The sequence below is a fragment of the Pan troglodytes genome, chromosome 1 (assembly GCF_028858775.2).
Source record: "Pan troglodytes isolate AG18354 chromosome 1, NHGRI_mPanTro3-v2.0_pri, whole genome shotgun sequence".
Classification (NCBI taxonomy): domain Eukaryota; kingdom Metazoa; phylum Chordata; class Mammalia; order Primates; family Hominidae; genus Pan; species Pan troglodytes.
The window spans coordinates 60284127-60301752 of NC_072398.2; the positions used below are offsets into that span (position 1 = coordinate 60284127).

A 17626-nucleotide genomic window follows, 5' to 3' on the forward strand; every position below is an offset into this window, starting at 1 on the left:
GAGTCATATAGTGTATTTCTTAAGTCCTGCAAAACTTTATGTGTCTTTCTCATTAATTAATTTTTACCTGAGTCAATTCCCTACACTTCCGATTGATTATGTGGGTAAAGACTCTTTCCCTTTGCCTTTTTCATAAGAGCAGCGCCCTGGACAGATTTTGCCTATCCTCACATTTAAAAGTGCATCTACTTTATAATACCCAATCTCATATGTATCATTAAAATAATATATTCTAAAAGTTTGGGTTATTTTAATAGATATAACTAGAACTCTCAGACAAAAAAGAAAGCAAGAAAAGCTTACTGGTTACTGAGCAATTATAATTATGCCCAGTTATTGAGCAACATATATTAACTTTGTCTTATTTTATCACAACAGGAATTAATATTGATTTTAAAGATGTGAAAATAGAGTCTCAGATATAATATATTGTCCAAGCTTCCATATCTAGAAATTTCACTGATTTTTTTTTAATGAAAAGCTTAGTTAGTCCTAAACTAGTAAACTGGCTTAGTTATGCTTTTGATTTGGATAGAAAATATTCAGATTAGCAGTTATACACGAATATTAAAAATCAATGAGGAAGATTCTACCTATTGATAGCAAGTAGGCTCAGAAACTAGTATATACAGAATTCCCCAAAGCAGTGAGCTTTTCTAATTTAATAAGGATATAAATAATATTTTTCTATTCCAATAGAATAGTTACAGGCCGCACATATGCACAAGATGAGATAAATATCAGACAGTACATTTAAGTACAATTCATTGATCCGATTTTAAGAATGTTGATTAAATTTCCAACTATCTTGCAACATTATTGTTTAAATATTATTTTGCTAACATATGTGTTTACTTTATTATAGTTGAATGTCATTTAGGGAATTTTGAAAATAGTGAATAAAGTTAAAGGAAAGTAAACTTTTAAGAATGGGGATTTGAAGTTTGCTATTGACTTAGAAAATTTTGTTTTATTAAATTTTACACATGAAAGAGCATTAATATAGACTATAGAGTAAAATATATCAGTGATGTTAACATTTTGTTTTGGGGATGCAAGTTCTTTTGTCTACTGTCTCTCAATTCACCTTAAACAACATGGAAAAAGCACACTACCAAACCCTTTTCGTAAAACTACTTAGACTATTACCAGCGGTGAGTTTCCTAATTTGGATTATTTTGTTTTATAAACTCTACAGCTATATCATATTGCAACGTTGCAAAATTAAGTTTTTGACAACATTATTGAGGTATAATTTATATAACATACATTTTACCCATTGTAAATACATTAATATATGATTTTTAGTAAATGTATAGTTTTGTGCATCTATCACCAAAATGCAGTTTTAGAATATTCTCATCACCCCTAAATTGTTCCCTGAACCCTTCTGGAATTAATACTTACTTCCACACTGAGCCCTAGGCAACCACTGAACTCTTGCCTTCACAAATTTGCCTTTTGTGGACATTTTATATGAATGGAATCATACAATCTTCAATCTGTTGAGTCTGGTGTGTTTCATTTAGCATAATGCTTTGGAGGCACATCCCTGTTGTAACATATATCCGTAGTGTATTCCTGTTATTTCTGAATAGTATTCTGCAAGTACACGCCATATAGCATTTATCAATTTACCAGTTCATAAATCATTTTATTCTTTCAATGTTTTGTCTTTTATAAATAATGATGCTATGAATATAAACTATATATAAATATATATAATTTATTTTCTAAGATTGCTAGATGTAGAATGACTGGGTCATACTTTTTTTAACTTTTTAAATAGTTGTAAAACGTTTTCAAAATGACTACCATTTTGCATTTCCACCAGTAAAAGGTTTTTGGTTTTGCTTTCCTACGATAGCCAAAGCTTTTTCTCCCCTTATAGTCCTTCTAATGGGTGTAAAGTGGTATTTCATTGTGGTTTCAATGCACATTTCAAATATGAATAATATTGTTGTACATCTTGTCGTATGACTATTTATCACGAATATACCTTCTTTAGTGAAATGTCTTTGCAAATTTGTGTTCAAATTTTATTTGAGATTTTACCTATCTGCTCTTCTTCCTTATAAATTCTGGATACAACTTTATCTGGTATAATTCGCAATTAATTTTTCTTATTTTGCAATTTGCCCTTTCATTTTCTTAATGGTATCTTTTTTGCAGTGGAAAACACTTTTAATTTGATAAACTCCAATTTTCTGTTTTTTTTAATAGATAATGCACTTGGTATTATATTTAAAAAATCTTTGTCTAGCCCTAAATTTAAAAAAAAGTCTTAATGTTTTCTTTTAGAAATTTTATGGTTTTAACTATTATACATCAATCTATGATCAATTTTAGATATTTTCATGCATGGTTTGAATTAAAACTACTATTTCATTTATTTGCTTTTAGATATCCAGTTGTCTAAAAACTACTTGTTATAAAGACTTATTCTCGATCTGTTGAATTATCCTGTATCTTTGTCAAATTCAATTGACCATAAATGTTAAGATTTATTTCTGGACTCAATTCTATCACATCTTGAAATCAATACCACACTCTTGATTGCTATGGGTTTATAGTAAATTGTACAATACAGAAATGTAAGTTCTCTAGCACTCTTCTTCTTTTAAAAAATTGTATTGTCTGTTGTAGGTTCTTTGCTTACCCCTATAAACTTTAGTATCATCAAGTAAGTTTCTAGAAAAGAAAGTAGGCTAGGTATTTCATAGGAAATATGTTGGAATTAGATCAGTTTGGGAGAATTTACATTTTCATTTATTCAGATCTTCGATTTCCTCACAATGTTTTTAGTGTACATCTTCCGCACATTTTTGCTAAGTATATTTCTAAATATTCATTATTATTTATATTATTTTATTGTTTTCTTTGCTGTTATTATAAATGATAAATTTTCTCTTAATTTCCTTTTTCAGAGTTTTGTTTTTAGTTTATAAAATGCAATTTCCTTATGTATATTGATCTAGTATCCTGTGACCTTCCTAAAGCATTTTATTCCTTCTGGTATTTTTCCTTTTGTAAACTCCTTGGAGTATCATGTTTGGAAATCCTAATAGTTTTTCTTCCTTGTTTCAATTTAAGTGCTTGAACTTATCTTCAAACATCACAGGTAAAACTTTCCATACAATATTGACAAAATGCCAAATGTGGGCACCTTAAATTAGTCCCAGTTTTAAGGAAAAATAAATAAGTCTTTCATCATTTAGCATGATATATGTTTTGGTAGACACATTTTGTCAGGTGGAAGAAGACCTGATTAATAGTAGTTTGTTGAGAAGTTTTATCATCAGTGGCTTTTAGATTCTGGCAAATTCTTTTTATGCATCTATAGCACTAACCATGTGGTTTTTGCTCTTTTGTCTTTTACTATTATATACAACATTGAATGAATTTTTTTTAACATTGAATGAATTTTGAATGCTAATACATTTTATATTTCTACATTAGTCTAATTCATCTTTTGCTAATATTTTAAAGACTTTTTGTATCTGTATTACTGAGAAGTATTGGTCATAATGTTTTTTCTTTAAATGAGGTATCTTTATGGCTTTGGTATTGGGGATAACAGTGGTTTCACAGAAGGAGTTGAGGTATTATATTTGCTAAAAGTTCTCGTGAAAAATTTGTATGTATATATATTTATGTATATATACACATATACATAAATATATATACACATATATAAATACATATATATGTGTATATATAACTAGCTGAAATAAAACATGAATAATACCACCTAAGACTTTGATTTTATTTGTGGAAAGTGTTGTTGTTGTTTTTGAGAAAGGGTCTCAATTCTTTCCCCCAGGCTGGGGTGCAGTGGCAAGATCATAGCTCACTGCAGCATTGAACTCTTAGGCTCAAGTGATCCTCCCGCCACCACTTTCTGAATACCTAAGGCTACAGGTGCACGAAATCACATCTGGCTTAATTTTACTTTTTGTAGAGTCAGGACTTGCTATGTTGTCCAGATTGGTCTCTAAACACCTGGCCTCAGCAATCCTCTCACCTCAGCCTCCAAAAATGTTGGGTTTCAGGCATCTGCCACTGCATTCAGCTTATTTTTATTTTTATTTTTTAATTACAAATTCAGTCTTCTTACTTAGGCCTGTGTTTATTATTTTCTGTTTGTTTTATAACCACTTTTGGTGACTTGTGTCTTTAGGAAATTTCTTTTTCTCTAAATTTTTAAATTTGCTCATTATTATTGCTACTAATATTTTATATTTGCTTAGCTATTTATTAAACTTTCTCACACATCTTTTAATTTTTGCAATGCCAGTAGTGAGATCTCCTTTACCATTTCTGATATTAGTGGTATATAGTTCCGTTTATTCTTTTCTACTTTATTTTTTTTTGCCAGAAAGAGACTTCCATTTTTTATCCTTTTAAATAACAAACACTGATTTATGCAATTTTTTTGATATAATGTACTTTCATTATTTTGCTTATTTTAAACAGTTTGCTTTTTCCAGTTTTTTAAGGCAGAGACTTATAAATATTCAATTAAAAACAAAATTTGGATACATCCCTGGAACAGTAAACAGAGATAATAAAATAAATCCAATAAAGAAAATGTGGCACATATACACCATGGAATACTTTACAGCCATGAAAAAGGATGAGTTTATGTCCTTTGCAGGGACACGGATGAAGCTAGAGACTATCATTCTCAGCAAACTATCACAAGGACAGAAAACCAAACACCACATGTTCTCACTCATAAGTGGGAGTTGAACAATGAGAACACATGGTCACAGGGAGGGGAACATCACACACCGGCGCCTGTTGGGGGCTGGGGGGTAGGGGAGGGATAGCATTAGGAGAAATACCTAATGTAAATGGCAAGTGTATACCTATGTAACAAACCTGCACATTGTGCACATGTGCCCTAGAACTTAAATAATAATAATAAATAATAATAAATAAAATAAAATAAATTCAAAAATAATTAGATGAAATATTTACAAGGAATGATTGAATCTATTCTCAAAGTAATAATTGAATGTTATATCTTATAATAAAAGAATAAACATAACTGAGAGAAAAATAACTTGATATATAATATGTAAGAGTCCATGAACATAAAATATAATATATAAAGAGTATATCATGTGTATTCTAAGAATATACAATAATAAAGATATTCAGCAGGTCTGGGGTATGACCTAGACATCTGCCATTTTTGTTTGTTTTTGTTTTGATTCCATAGGTAAAATGATATGTGTATCCAATTAAATACTATTAGCCTGGAATAGGCTAGATTCAAATTCAAAAGCTGAGGCAGTAACCAAGATAATTTTAATTGAAATTAAGACCAATAATACTATTCTCTTGTTTTCTATTTTTGTTAGACAATGCAAAGCGTAGCACAGCAGACTTGAACAAATATAGAAAAATATCACAGAAATTATAAAATAAATTAGTTTTTTCCTGAAGTTAAAGTAATATTATGGATAATGAGGGGACTGACAAATATTGAGGGGCTTTCCATAAATTATATAGTATTTGAGATTTTTATATTAGAATTTGTATTAATAACAATTTATCTATACAGTTATAGCATGGAGATGGGTGAGATTCTGTTCTTATTAGATAACTCTAATTTGATTAGAGTCATCTGTGAAGCAATTTATTCTCTAAGAATATTGTGGAAAGCAATAGCACAATCAGCCAGGAAGTAATGGAATGTAACAGCTGGGTATGGCCAATGAGACGATAGATTCAAAGATAATCCTCCTGAAACTGTTGTCCCAATGTAATTGTAGTTACACATGAAGATATATCCATTGAGGAAAAACGTCAGAGGCTTCACAGTGCATTGGGAAAATGAACTTCTCTAAAATAACCCAGCCAGACAATAAAAAGTGAGCAAGCTGATAACAATATGAAGACCCAGGTTGGGAGTGGGTGTAGAGCAATATTCAGATTTGCTAAAATATATTTTCTAAGATATCCAGTTTTTAACAGAAATTACAAGACATGCAAAAAAAAATAAAGAAAGAATAGAAAAAGGAAAGTTTGAACCATATGACAGATAAAAACATCAGGCAATAGAACTGCCTATTAGAGAAACCACATATTGAATTTAGAAGACAAAGACATCAATGTAGCCATTGTTAATACATTCAAAGAGCCAAAAGAAACCACAGTTAAAGAAAGGTGTAATTATAATGTATTATCAAATTGAGAAGATCAACAAAGATAAATTTCAAAAAAGGAATAAATTCTCAAGTTGATAAATACAATAATGAATGAAAATTTACTGGGGACTTCATGAATAGATTTAAACTGACAGAAGAAAGAATTCATGAACTGTAAGATAGATTGATATTGATTATACAGTCTAAGGAACACACACACACAAAAGAATGAAGATAAATGAACAAATGATCAGAGAAATGTGGACGTGGACACCATTAAGTGTACCAACATGCATAACAAGAATAGCAGGAGAGAAGAGAAAGAAAGGAAGAAACTCAAATAGACACATCACAGTAAAAATGCTGAAAGCCAAAGATAAGAAGTAAAACTTGAAAGAAGCATGAGTAAAATGACTAATCACAAAGGAAGATTAACAGCTAGCTTTCATCAAAAACAAAGAACACAATGCAGAGGAATAACACATTTAAAATGTTCAACGGGGTCAAAAAAGAGACTCAACAAAGAACTCTGTATTCAAAAAAGCTTCTTTAAAAGAAAAAAAAAGAAAAGATAAATTAAAGACATTCCCAGAAAAACAAAAACTGAAAGAATAAATGGATTCTGTTGGTGCACGCTGACTTTACAGGAAATACTAAATGTTGTTCTTCAGGCTGAAATTAAGAGACTCTGGAAAACAATTTTAACTCATACAAGAAAATAAAAAGAAACAGTAAATGTAATTATATAATTGCAGAAGACAAATAAATGCAGATTTTTTTCTTGTTTTAACTGATTTAAAGAGCCATTATTGTGTAGAATAATATGCATATGATATATTGTTAAGCATATAACATATAGAAAAGTAATATATTGCACAATAACAACACAGAAATTGGGTTGGAGCAAAGCTATATTGGGGTAAATTATCCAATACTCATGGTAACTTGAATCTCCAGAAACAAACGAAAAGAGCCAGAATGATAAGATTAACATACCAACAGCTGTCAATGTATAGTTCCTTTCTTAAATTATATCCTTTAATAAATATAAAATTACAGAAAATAATAACTGTAACTATGTATTGTTGGATTTGTAACATTTAAATATGTAATAACATGTATAGAATGCCCCATCAAATGGCAGAATTTTAACCAGGACAGACCAAATGCTAGGACATAAAGCAAATCTCTAAATTTAAAAGAATAGAAATAGTATAAAATATGTTCTGAACACTGCCTTAGACCATTTTGTGTTGCTATAACAGAATACTGAGTCTGGGTAATTTGAAAGAACAGACATTTATTTTTCACAGGACATATTGAAGATGTCCAAGATCAAAGTGCCAATAGGTGGTCTCGTGGAAACCTGGTCTCCACTTCCAAGATGACACCTTGAATGCTGCGTCTTCTGGAGGGCGGGAACAGTATTCCTCACAAGGCAAAAGAATGGAAGAGAGGGAATCCTTTTTTATAGCCGCATTAATCCATTCAAGGTAGAGTTTTCATGACCTAAACAGTTCACATTTGGTCCCACCTCCCAACACTTTCGGAATAGGGATTAAGCTTCTCACACATGAATTTAGAGGGGATGGAAACATTCATATCATAATAAACACCATTAACAAAGTCAGATATGAAAAAGGAGAAATTACTCCTAATCTTACAGCAATAAAAATGATTATAAAGAAATGTTATTGAAAACTGTATTCCAATGAATTAGACAACGTAAATGGACAAATTTTTTAAAATATGTAAACAACCAGAACTGACAGAAGTAAATGACCTGAATAGGCCTACAAGTAAAGAGATTAAATAAGTTATCAAAAAATACCAAAAAAGCCTAGCACCAGATTTCATTAGAGAATTCTATCAAATATCATCATGTATCATTTAACAGGGAGATATTCTGAGAAATGTATTGCTAGACAATGTCATTGTTCTGCAAACATTTCAGAGTATCTATACCAACATAAATGGTATAGCCTGCTACTGTTAGACTAGTAACAGTGTAACAGTGTGTTACACTAGTAACTAGTAACTAGTAACAGTGTGTTAGACTACTCTAGGCAATTGTGAAACAAAGGTGGGTATTTGCGTTTCTAAACATTAAAAAGGTAGAGTAAAATTAAAGAGTAAAATATTAAAAATGAAACACCTGTATAGGGCGCTTACCATGAATAAAGCTTGCACAACTGGAAGTTGCTCTGGTGAGTCAGCAAGTAAATAGCAAGTGAATGTAAAGGCCTTGGATATGACTGCATGCTGCTGTAGATTTTATAAACACTGTATGCTTAGGCTACACTAAATTTATAAAAAATAAAATAAAATCACTGTGTTATAACAATTAGAGAGCTACAAAGTCATTAGGTGATAGGAATTCCTCCACTCCATTATAATCTCATGGGCTGTATCTGTGATCTGTCATTAAAAAAAACATTGTTATGCAGCATGTAATTGTACTTAAAGACAAACTACATCAATTCTTCACAAACGTCAGAAAAATAGGAGAGAGGGGAGCATTTTCCAGTTCATTCTATTAAGCTAATATTACCTGGATACCAAAACCAGATAAGACATCACAAGAAAAAAGAAAATTACAAACCAATGCGTGCTATTAATTGGACACAAGATTCCTTTCCAAAATACCTGCAAATCTAATTGAGCAACACATGAAAAGAATTATAAATCGTGACCAAGGGTTGACATGGTATGTTTCTCTCCATCTCCTCATTTTTAAGCTGCCTAAATTTTTATATTTACATTGGTTTTGTAGACAACATATAACAGGTTCTCAGGGTTTTTTTTTTTCTTTTTTCTCAACTATTTCAATAATCTGTCTATTAATTGATATGTTTAGACAATTCTCCTTAATCTGATTAATGATGTAGGTAATTTTATCAGCTGGCCCTTAATTCTGATACCCCAGTGCTAAATTAAACATGATTTCTCATTTGGTTCAAAGTCTCTCCAGTCTTCATGAGTATAATATTCAACATTTTTATTTACTGCTGATTCCCATTAAAATATTTAGGGATCATTGCTATTCCTTGAAGTATGTGAGCTTGCTGCAAATTGATTTTTATGTTAAGGAATAGAGAGAAAAAGTACTTTTTTTTTTCTATGTAAAAAGCTTCCATCAAAATGCCCAAATACATATATTTTCCAACTATTTTTTCAAAATTTGTTGTAACCTTTGTGACATATATGTCTATATGAAAGCCACACATGCTGTACCAGTGTTATAAAGCATGTTCTGTGTCTCAATATTTTATTTGATTTAGACAATGCATAATCACATTCACAACTGCATGTATTTTAAAATTGTATCACTCTAACTCACTATGGAAATAGCTCTACCATTGATGAGGAAAGAAATTCCCAGGAAGTACTTCAACAGATTTGCAGAACAGTTAACCAGTTTGAAATTGTTCAATTCCTTATAATTGACACACTTCTAGAATGAAGGTTTAGGGTTTTGCATTTTGCAAAGTTTTCAACTCCTGCTCTTGTCTCTTTAATGTTCAAAATTCTGAAGTATTAAAAGTGCTTACTTGTCAATGTTTGGCTCCTCATTTCCACTGCAAAGAAACCTGTCCTCTGCTTGCTGCATCAACGTTTTATATCCTCAGCTTTTGAATCTCCTGGGCCACAGTAACCACTTACCATACCAAGGGCAGTGTAAATGGTTACATTTACATATATAATGGCTACCACTTATATGTGTCACTTTCTGAAAAACAAAATAAAAACAGTAACAACAAAACAAATGTTTCCACTGCAGAACTGGACATCCTCAGATATAAAATGGTGGTCCCTCAGCTCTGAGGTATAGATTGGGGTGTGGGAATAATTAATACAGACTCTACCCCACACTCTCTTGGTTATAACAGATAATGCATAGATTATATAGAAATTAAAGTTCTATATTTTTTGAAATTAGAAACATGAAACTTGTTATTAAATATTTCCATAGTTTTCTCTGTTAAGTAGAGTGAAGCATTTCCTTTATCACATGCTTTTCTCCAAAACTTCAGCTAGTTTATCTGAAGCATGTTTTAAATTTAGAAAACATTTTATCTGACTAAAAATCGTTTTTTTCTCTATTTATATGGACATATCATTTGCATATACAATACTCACATGTTTAACTAAAAATATATTATGTAAGCTTGTTGAGACTTAACAAATTTCATTTAAATATTAATCTAAATTTCAAAATCTTGTTCTGCAGTAGACACTGTATTCCAGCTCTTAGCGCATATTTAATAAAAGGAAAATCTGTCTGGGTGCAGTAGCTCATGCCTGTAATCCCAGCATTTTCAGAGGGCAAAGCAGGAGAATGGCTGATGGCCAGAAGTTCAAGACCAGCCTGGGCAATATGGTGAGGGCCTCATCTCTGCATAAAACTTTAAAAAAGAACAATTAAGCAAGTGTGGCAGGGTGGCATGCACGTATAGTCCCAGCTACTCCAGAGGCTGAGGGGGAAAGATTGCTTGATTCCAGGAGGTTGAGGTTGCAGTGAACTATACTATTGCTATACTCCAGCCTGAAGGCAGAGCAAGGCCCTGCCTCAAAAAAAAAAAAAAAAAAAAAAAAAAAAAAAAAAGGAAGACTTAATTTAAAAATTCATATTTTTTATACAAAGAAAAATGTGCCCCTAAGCCTAATGTACTCAGTCTTCAGATCAGTTAGCTTATATGACTTCCTGAACATCTTTCTTTGTCTCCTCAGACAGTACCTATTTATTAAGGGAAAATGGTCCTGGAACCTAATTTGCTAAATATACTGTATGTTCTAAATTTTGAATTTTTTAAAAGTCCTAATGTACCCCAAGTATTTCAACTCTGGAGACCCTCAAAAACTGTATTCTCAGGTCCTTGTTAGTGTTTCACAGCTGAGACAATGCTAAGAACAGATTTTCAAGTGCTAATGAGAAGTGGTATAGATAATTAATGTTTCACAGAGCCAGTAGTCTTAACTGCTCACCACTAATATCTCTATTTTTTTCAACATCTTAAGGCATGCATTTTTCTCTGCTGGGGTCCAGATAAAGTCAGTCTCCTTCAATTGAGCTATAGAAATACTAGTCCTCTGGTTTTCTCCTTCCTGAGCAGAACCTCTTTGCTACTGTGCCACAGCTGTGGGAAGGTAAGGCCAACTATTAGTCCTGGAGTGATGGCAGTAACTAGGGGTAGAGCCATAGACCCCATAATCTCAGCTTTGACTTCTGAGCCTGGAACATCTATCACATATAGAAGAGGGAGCTGTAGGGTTGGTGATTGGAGCCCCAGCATTTTCAGCTCAATACACCTGGGTTAGAGAATCAGGCTTATCAGTGAAAGCTGGGTGAGGGAAGGAAGCCAATCTTCTAGCTGTGCATTCCAGGAATACAGCTTCCACAATATGAATTCTTGCAGATGGGGTGAAAGATACCGTTGGCCTGCAGTTCCTGGTATGGAATTATAGTCCTATGGCTGAGACTGGGGGAAAGAGATCCCCTGTTTTCATGGTAACATTCACTTGTAGTAGAACTTCTGTAACACAGGAAGCTGGGCAGAGGGAAATGAGAGCTTGTCTGGCTCAAATTTCATAGACTGCAGCTGTTCTTACCAAGATTTAGTAGATTTCCTGGGGGGAAAAAATGCTTTTTGACTTGCTGTCTGCACCAGGTCAAATTTCAGTCACTTTAAAATGATGTTGCTTATAGTTTTCTTCCGCTAAATGATCATATTGAACAGGTAAGCTCCTCACCCAGTCGATCTTGACGTTCTACTATGCTTCCTTTCCTTAATATTGAAAATTTGTGTTTCTCTCTCTCTCTCCCTGCTGTCTGTCTCTGTCTCTCCAGTGTTTTTAAGGAAATGCCAATTTTATTATTTTCAGAATACAAGTTAATATTTCCTTGTTGCATTTTCCTATTATTTTGTATTTCATTTATTTCAAAATTGTAAATTATTACTTGTATTTACAAAGTTAAAATTTACTGGTTCTTTTAAAACTTCATGAGTTTTAATATCTTGGGATATTTTAATTTTTTGCTACTGATTTCTAATTTAATAGCATTTGAGCAAAAAAAAAGTATGTATGTATTCAGTCCATTGGATTTTATTTTGATATGTTTTATAAACTAGGATATAGACTATCTTGGTGAAAGTTCCGTGTTCACTTGAAAATAAGGTATATCCTGAATTGTTTTTTAGAGTGTTTGAAAAATGTAACCTAGGTCATGTATTTGTTGATAGCATTGTCAAAATGTTCTACAGTCTTACAATTTGCTTCATCAGTTACATACAAAGGAATGCTAAAATTTCTTACTGTAATTGTGACCTTTACTTTTTCTTCCTTTGGTTGTGTAAATTGTGTTTCATATAAAATTTACTTTTGCTATTTGTTTCATAAATGCATTTGAAATTGTTTAGTCATCTTAATGAACTTACCATGACTTTCATTACAAAATGCCCTCTTTTATTAATAAAATCTCTAATTTTATTTAGGTCCTTATTTTAAACAACATAGCATATCAACTTTCATGGTGTATCTTTTCAGTTTTTTGAGTCTTTATATTTAAATTGGATTTTAATAAACAGTTTTATAAATATGTGGGTCTTGCTTTTAAGAAAATATTTTTAGCTAGTCTGATAACCTCTTCCTTTTACTTAGGGTAGATACGCTATTTATAGCTAACATAATTATTAATATTATTTAGTTTAAGTGTGCCATTTTATGTCTTTTCTGTTTTTTCATAAGTTTTAATTCTTCGTTTTCTTCTTGCCTATTTTGGACAAAGGCAATATCTCTATGGGGTGTGTGAGTGTGTGTGTGTGTGTGTGTGTGTGTGTGTGAATATATGTATGTCTTTGGCACCTAGATAGGGATTCTAAATCATTCAATTAAATTAGAGATTAGGTTTGAAGATGCTTAGTTAATTGCAAATTTAATAAACTCAGTTCACTTTTGATTTGTCTTTTTTCCTTGGCCGTGACCCTCTTGATCTTTTGATAAGGTCCTTGGCAATTTACTTCTGTGCGCTGAAAATCTTGAATATAATTTTACTCCTTGGAGATTTTTGTCATAGCTCTTTACCTTTTTTTTTTAATCTTAGTTTTCATTCTTACAGCTTCAAAACCTAGAAAATGTATGGCAGTGGAGGCCAGCTGTATCTTTCATAGAGGTGCCTTCTTTCTGCTTATGAAGACATTTTCTTTAAATATTACATATAGAAAAAATAAACTATTGATATATAAAATATTTTTATACTTGCTCCTAGCAAAATTACATTATTTCATTAGAACTCATCTCCTGAATACTGCTATATTATTATAGATTTCACTTTTATTCTTATTAATTGTCCATTTGGAAGTATATAGGTTTACTTTCTATCCTGAGACCATTGCACAATCTTTAAAACATAAACCAAATTTCAGAAAGGTTCAGAATGTACCTGCTTTTAAACTAGTCGGATTTATCTCATAGAATTGTTATTTTGCTTCCAATTTTAGCTTTTTATAGTCTATTTCATGGCTATTTCAGCAATACAATTTAAAATATCTTTTGACTTTAAAAAATTGATTTACAGAGGAGTTAGTCAAGGTATCAATTCCTGGTAGAATTTGCTGGTGGAAACATGCACTTTATATTGCTGTTGTTGTTTTTTTTTAATCAACTTTCCAGTACCATCTTTTTCTAGTTTGAATGCTTATAATTGACAAAATTTCAAAAGAATGAACTGATGAAAGACCAACAGCATCTGGCTTATTACCATCTCTACTCCTAAATCAGATTTTGTCTGCTAGATTTTCTTTCTCTAAGTGGTCGTTTCATGTGACTGACAGAACAAACAATGGCAGTAGAAGTAGGATTCTTTCCACCCATGGGATAGAATATTGGTTACATGGTGAGACAGCTACAGACGAGACAAACTTGAGTAGAGTAAAAAAGAAGAATTATTAGTTAAATTATAGTTACCAAAGCCTCAGCAAGGGAAACAGAACAAAATATCATTAATAAATTCCTAGAAATTCAACCTTTGGGTTTTCACATTATAATACAATAAAAAGAGAGCTAATTTTAAAAATGTCTTCAAGTTTGAAGACAATACTTTATTAGTCATTTTTCTTTATAAATATTTATTTTATGAATTTTGAGGTTATATATAGTGTAGACTTACATCATTTAATTAGTTTAACACTATAGTTATATATAACATTTTGTTTTTCATGGGGATTTTTTTCAGTTCTTTATTTAATGTATGATGTAAATAAATCTGTAACACATACAGCACTTTTTTCAATATATCTTTTAGCAAAAATAACATTGTTCACATAAAATTTTCCACATAAATCTAAAATATAAAAAAGAAAATTGTATTTTTGATGTTCATGTATTTTATAGCATTTAGTTCTTGACAACGTCATCAGGAGGAGCAGTGAGGCTATTCTAAGAGATGTAACGTTTAAAATCCTACTAGACACTTAAAATTTATCACTGTTAATTGATGTTTAAACACCCCTCTATACGTAAAATATTATTATGCTTTTCAGCTATTCAATAGCACATATTGGGTGAATCAATTAAACACATCTCCTTGTTTAGCACATTGTAAAAATTTGAAAAAAATTATATATAATAAAGGAAAAAGCCAAACTTAAATTGTAATTTTCATCCATTCTTATAGTACTCTAATGTTTTATACTCAATTTAGCTCTTACTTATTATGGCCAGAGAAATATGTTGAATATATGTAAACCATTTAGTAGTTACCACAGTGAAGTATCCATTGCAAATTGTTCCATTAGCATTTGGGAAAGAGTATCACGATACATATCTCTTTATTTTTCACTTATAATTTTTCATTCTTATTTTTGTAATTTTTATTATGTGCACAACATCTAGTGTAGATAAATATGTTAAAAAGATTTATTTCTATTTAAATTATATAATTCTCCAAAATATGTTTATGTGAATATATAAAAACTTCGGCAAAGATGATTAGCTTTTTTCTTGGCACTTATATTAGGTTGGTGCAAAAGTAAGGGTGTTTTTTGCCATTGCTTTTCATGACAAAGTCTTTAGTATAAAAACGATAATAGTCATAGGGGAATTTGGGCCAAGATGACACATAAGCATCCTTATCAATTTTGAAGTTTCATAATCTCTACTTTGTAAATATTCTTATTTAATAGGTATTATTAAATCAGTTTTACCCACATACTCTAAAGCCATAGACAAGTAAAATTATTTTTGCCATAAAAATAAAAGCAATGCAACACAGTGTATTAAAATATATTTTTCTCTATTTGCATTTCACATTATTGTAGATATTATTTTAAGTGGTGTTGCATTTTTATGATTCTTACAAATACCTTAGGAAGAAAAAACATTTCTCCAATTTATAGATGAGAAAATGGCCTGAAAAAGATTAGTTTTTCAGTGTTATCCTAATAGCAAATGCAGGTTTTTAGATTTGAAACCATTTAGGAATTCTCACATAGTCTTGTTTTGTGCTACATTACATTTAATTAAAAAAAATCTAAGCACCTTTATTTTTCACTGATGTAGAGGCATTGTGAATAAAGCACCAGCTAATGACAGCTTGCGACAGAAACAATCACTTTATCAACAGTATGTTTTAAAGTGGCATAAGAAAAAACAATTTGATCACAGTAGCACTTAATGTTATCTAATGTTAACTGCTTCTTCCACATTTCTGTTTTGAAAATTATGGTATTTATAAGACTTTTTGTCTTGGCTCTTTTATTTCAGGAGATTTGAGGAGAAGCAAACTATTTACTTCCATCCATTTACAGTAGACAATTTATTTTAAGGATCATTTCTGGGAAGATGATTGTAATTCTAATTAAATAGCTTGTCAGGAAAGCATTTGCCTTAACAGATCTGTTGTCATCATAATATCAGCCAGATATATTTGCCTGGCATGCTGATATATTTGCCCTGCATTTTTACTACTGCCACATTTCCTTCTTTGTTTAGTCTCCATCAAGTTTGTAATCAAAGAGCACAACTGTATTACAGAAACACTTTTATCTGGAAGAAATAATTACACTATATATGAATGATCAAAAACTCTGAAAAATAAGTAGTAATATTTAAAGACAATTACAATTTAAACCAAGATCTGATTAGAAAGCCAGGTTTTTGTAGGTGATAATCAACAGTTCTGGTGTTTTGTTAATTAAAGGGGTCTAATTGATTCCAGATAACCTCACTATTATTCAGATATGTAGCTAACAGAATGGTTGATTTTTATCTTCTAAAGAGGTTGTTTTATTCACTTAATGTTTCCTTTTTTATACTAAAATTTGAACAAAAAATGAATATATTAAAGTTCCAGTATAAGACATTCTTGTTTTCCACCTCAATCCTAAGCCACTTGTAGATAATACTAAAACAAAAAGAGAACATTCAGATGTGCCACACAGATATCAAATTTTAATATTGATAAATTTGACACTACTAGATTTCCTATAGCTATACCCTCGATATGAATATTCAAAATCAAAGTGTCTTAAAATTCTGGGTTACTTCACAAAATAAACCTGCCTCTCATAGGAAGGAGCAAAGCAGAATGAATATTTACTGTAAGGAACATTATTTTCAAAGAGAAAGAGGGAAAAGCTGAACTGAGAATACCCCAAATTTATGTCTCCCAAATATACCAAGCAGAATATTCACTCTTTTATTAATAAGCTTCCTCTAAACAGAAGGGAATATCAGGGATGGAGTAACAGCACTACTTTCAACATATATCTAAACACAATTTTTGTAATGCCAAGTTCTGGATGAAACATTGCCTCTCTCTTTTCCATTCTTATCAATCTCCAGTTATAATTGCTATTGAGATTTTGTGTATATTACTCTGTTTATTAGACTTGTTTGGAAATTCTCAACTCAATCACTTATGTATGAATTTGCTTTTATCAGTGACCTTTTAAAAAGAGACATTTATAATCATGTGAATAATTTTTTTAAAGCTATTTAGGGAAGGAGGAGCAAGCTCAGAAACCACTGCTACAGTACACTAAACTTGCCAGATAAGTCACCATAGCGTTTGCAGAAAGAAAGTAAAAAGTAAATAAATAAATATGTACATAAACTTGCTTGAGAAGACTAACACACACTAACATTAATTCAGTCTGTCTTTCTTTTACTTAATCTTCATTTAACAAATGCCTACTAAGCTCTCTACCCAATAACATATGTCATGTATTGTGGAGGATGTAAAGGAACAGTTTAAATGTCTGACAGTTCATTAAAATGTTTCTGTCTACCATTAAATTCCTAGATAACTGAAAACACATGCTGATCCAAAGACATGTTAAATTACTAGTTTTGACTTTATTTTTAATAGGCAAAAACTACAAAGAGAACATATGTTCAACCACAAGTGCATGGATAAACAAACAATCATATTTCCATAAAATGGAATTGTACTCAGGAATAAAAAATAA

At 31.0% G+C, this 17626-nt stretch overlaps 1 long non-coding RNA gene across 1 annotated transcript in view; it reads left to right on the plus strand.

Moving 5' to 3' along the window:
- The first annotated feature begins 11693 nt into the window (after positions 1-11693).
- LOC134807708 (uncharacterized) overlaps positions 11694-17626 on the plus strand; it is a 111442-nt gene continuing 105509 nt past the window's right edge. The window contains exon 1 of the long non-coding RNA XR_010148811.1: positions 11694-11896. This is a non-coding gene — a long non-coding RNA (uncharacterized LOC134807708). The remainder of the gene's footprint in view (positions 11897-17626) is intronic.